General features: G+C 45.0%; 2 non-coding genes across 2 annotated transcripts; both read left to right on the forward strand.

The window, feature by feature from the left end:
- The first annotated feature begins 1,146 nt into the window (after positions 1-1,146).
- On the forward strand, positions 1,147-1,219 carry Trnak-cuu (transfer RNA lysine (anticodon CUU)). Its single transcript has one exon. It is a non-coding gene; the product is annotated as a tRNA-Lys (tRNA).
- An 80-nt stretch (positions 1,220-1,299) lies between these two features.
- Trnak-cuu (transfer RNA lysine (anticodon CUU)) lies at positions 1,300-1,372 on the forward strand. The gene has a single exon. It is a non-coding gene; the product is annotated as a tRNA-Lys (tRNA).
- Positions 1,373-3,817: the final 2,445 nt, after the last annotated feature.

Consider the following 3,817-nt stretch of genomic DNA (forward strand, 5'->3'; position numbering starts at 1 on the left):
AGATGAACCGGATCGCCTTCCGGTGACGGTGGAGAGATTTTTTAGGACGTTAGAAGAGGTACTCTGGGGTGCCGAACGAAAATTGTCGGAGCCGGTGAGCTGCACATCCGATACGATGGCGCGCTCGCAGCGCCCCCAAGCAGCAGGTACAGATTTGCGCCGTCCACGCCAAACCCAAACGTTAGGCCTACGGAGTTGTTGTGGGTATTCCAAAAAAGTGATGTGTACCGCCACGGTAGCACATACTCGCAGTGTGGGAGTGGCCAACCTGAAAATCCATCGCGAGAAAGCTTCACGTTCAACCATCGTCATCGTTAGACGGAGGGGTGCGTGATTTTTTCGCAAGAGGAGTAGAGACACAGACGTCGAAGCAAAGACACACGAAGCAAACACACACTCACGCCGAAGCGATTGCACATTAATACGCTAACGGTAAAAACTTGGATGTTAGAAAAATGTTTATTTTTGCCATGGGGTGCCGACTGTACACTATGTAAAAAACCGGAAAGTGTCAAACATGTCTGTATCGAATGTTGGGACGCTCTATTTTTTGGGATGTCTTGCAGCGTACCGTGAAAAAAGACCTCCCCCTAAGCCCACATGGAATTCGTTTCCTAGATGTTAAACCAGATGTTCTACCATACGACTTGTTTTTTGTTTTTGGTTTACACAGAATATGGAAGAGTAGAATGGAAGTACGGAATTCAGATGTCAATGCAAAGTCGGTTGGAAACCACTTTGTTGAACACTTGTGTAAGCTCCGCGAAGTGTATTTGAAGCTGGAATACGAAGACGAAGTGATATCGGTTATGAATGAACTTGCTGTTTTAAAAGTTCACAAAAACGGAACCGCCAGCTAAAAGCACGGCGGTTTTATGTATGTTCCTCTCCTTTTTCAGCTCTTTGGGCTGATTCTGTAGTACTTGTTTTGTTCTGCCCAGTCGGCAATAAAGAAAAAAAAAAAAAAAAGCATCGGGCCGAGCCTGTTGCTCATGAAGGCGGGGGACGAGATAGTCACGCATTATGAAGGCCGCCAACGAATCTTCAACTGTTTCATGCCCCATCCTCTGGGTCACCTCACCGCTCCATCACTTAGGGGAGTCCTACCCAACCCCAGAATCGAACTTTGCAAATGCATTTGGCGTCGCCCGGCTAGCTCAGTCGGTAGAGCATGAGACTCTTAATCTCAGGTTCGTGGGTTCGAGCCCCACGTTGGGCGGGTTTCTCTTTTTTTTTTAATTTCACTTGTTCGATGCTCCCAGACGTTCGGGAATTCCTGCATAAAATGCATTTGGCGTCGCCCGGCTAGCTCAGTCGGTAGAGCATGAGACTCTTAATCTCAGGTTCGTGGGTTCGAGCCCCACGTTGGGCGGGTTTCTTTTTTTTTTAAATTTCACTCGTTCGATGCTCCCAGACGTTCGGGAATTCCTGCATAAAATAAATAGCCATTCGCTCGAATAGCTTTTCAAGTTACGTGCCCGCTTTCGTTTTTTTTTTTTCTTTTGAGGCGTCTGTGTACGTTCGGGTTGTTTAACGGGAAATGTCGAAAAATTACAGGCTATGCTTCGAATTTTCTAAGAATGTGAAGGCGAAAACCTAGTTGCACCTTTTCTTGAACCTTCTGGCGAACTTTGGGGCCACGCCCGTCACCAGTTAACTCAGCCCCCTGGACAGCGCCCTACGAAGAGTGTTCCGTTCATTGGCCTTCACTTCAGCAGGAGCCTCCTGTTTACCCCGTTGGTACCGTCACCTCTCAAGCCGGATCGTATTACACAAAAGCGGTGGCTTACCCTCCCCCGGTGCTTGTGTTTCCCTTTCCCAGTGCGCGCTCCGTCGCCCTTTCTCAAACCATGTTCCGGCGCTGCTGTTTCCTTTTCCTGGCGCGCACTCCCGCGACTGGCGCTCCTATTTTCTGTACCTCACAACGATTTTCTGTACGTCAAAGTGCATTCTATAAAACATATAGAGATCTGAGAATTCCACCTACAATGCAAATACTGTATTTGCACGATTCTAACGCGCATCTTTTCTTTCGCTTAAAGTAACCTTAAAATTTGCTGGCGCGTTACAATCGCGCTCAAAACCGAAATCGGCTTTAAATATTTCCGGTTTTAGTTTAAATGCCAGCAGGAACTGTGCAAGCAAGTTTATGAAGTACGAGGGATTGTTGATGCCATCTGGCGTGCGTCAAATAAAATGTCTTCTGCCGGGTACGTGGTGCCATGTCTTTTACACCTGCGTGGTAGAATCGGCGTCGAAATATTTTCTTGAATCTTGTAAAGTAAACTTACCTGGGCGTTACGATTGTGGGGCGCGTTAGAATCGTGCAAATACAGTAAGTGACTGTTAGCTTGTGTAAGGGTCCTGAAAGTCCACCGAGCGCCAGCGTTAGACCGGCCTCGTCCAAATGCCACTACCCAGAATAATCGGCATAAAATGCCTCGAACAGTACATAAGCTGTTCACTGTTTAACAGGGGTACTGTTCTAGGGCTGGACCTGACGACAGCCTCAGCTGGTACAATGTCACGCTTTCTATGGAGCAGGTTTCCGCACTACGCAAAACCCGGCTCCCAGTGTTGAAAAAAAAATCCTAACATAATTAAAAAATCCGCGTAAATTCAGAGAATTGTCCACTAATGCCTAGCATTATTATGCCGCTTGTCTAGAGCGGGAGTTCTTCACAGCCAAATATTTAGTTTTTTTCGAAGTCCTGTTCGACCAATTATCCCCATTTACGCTATTATAGCGATTGCAGGTGGAACTTTCGCCAAATCTGTATTTTTTGTTGAAATGTAGGGCGTTACACGCTTCGCCACTTTTCGCTATTTTTTATGTTTGTCTTATTTTTGGGTTTTTTCAAAATTCTGTTCGACGAATTATCTCCATTCACGCTATTATAATGATTACAGGTCGAACTTTCAACAAATTTGCATTTCTGGGAAAATGCAAAGCTGTTCGCCGCATGGTTCGCACCTTTTTCCATTTTTTTCTCTTTTTCTCATCTTTTGTTGCATAAAAATTCTGTTCGACCAATCATCTGCATTTCCGCTATTGCAACGATTACAGTTGAAACTTCCGCCAAATCTGCATTTTGGAGAAATGCAGGGCGCTACACGGTTAGACCGCATTTCGCTATTTTTTCTTCCTTTCTTACTCTTGGTTTTTCAGAATTCTGTTGGACCAATTATCTCCATTTGCACTATTACAATGATAACAGGTGGAAATTTTACAAAATCTGCATTTTTATGGCAATGTAGGACTGTACACGGTTGGGCACTTTCCGCTATTTTTTTATCTTTTGGTTGTTCAAAACTCTGTTCGATCATTATCTCCATTTACGCTATTACATATTACAGGTTGGACCTCCGCCAACTCAGCATTTTTGAAGAAATGCAGGGTGTTACACGGTCGTGGCTGTGGGGGTATACTCGACAAAGAATGAAAAAGGTCCTGTGGCCTTCATCATAGGATGCAAGACGTGATATTGCCCTGAAAATCTGACTTCCCCCTTATGCAATTGTACTTACAGGGGAAGCCGCTTTAAGGAGATCAGCTGTAAGCTTGGTGTTCGTAAGCTGGCTTTCCCACGTTGTGTGTTGCGCAGTAAAGCCTGGCCATCTATGGAGGTAGTATGATTACAGAAAACCGCTACAACTCTTCTGTTATGTACCTCTTCTGTTATCCCGCAACAAATTATATGGCAATTAGCAGGTAAGATAACTCTACTACTATGCTGAGTTTAATTTTATTTAATTGTCATGATTTGTTAGTCCACACTTAAAGGGGTCCTGAAATACCTTCCGCCGATGCATGGAT

The sequence above is a fragment of the Haemaphysalis longicornis genome, unplaced genomic scaffold (genome assembly GCF_048455015.1).
Source record: "Haemaphysalis longicornis isolate Haplotype H1 unplaced genomic scaffold, Haemaphysalis longicornis Haplotype H1 scaffold_3, whole genome shotgun sequence".
In the NCBI taxonomy this organism is placed as follows: domain Eukaryota; kingdom Metazoa; phylum Arthropoda; class Arachnida; order Ixodida; family Ixodidae; genus Haemaphysalis; species Haemaphysalis longicornis.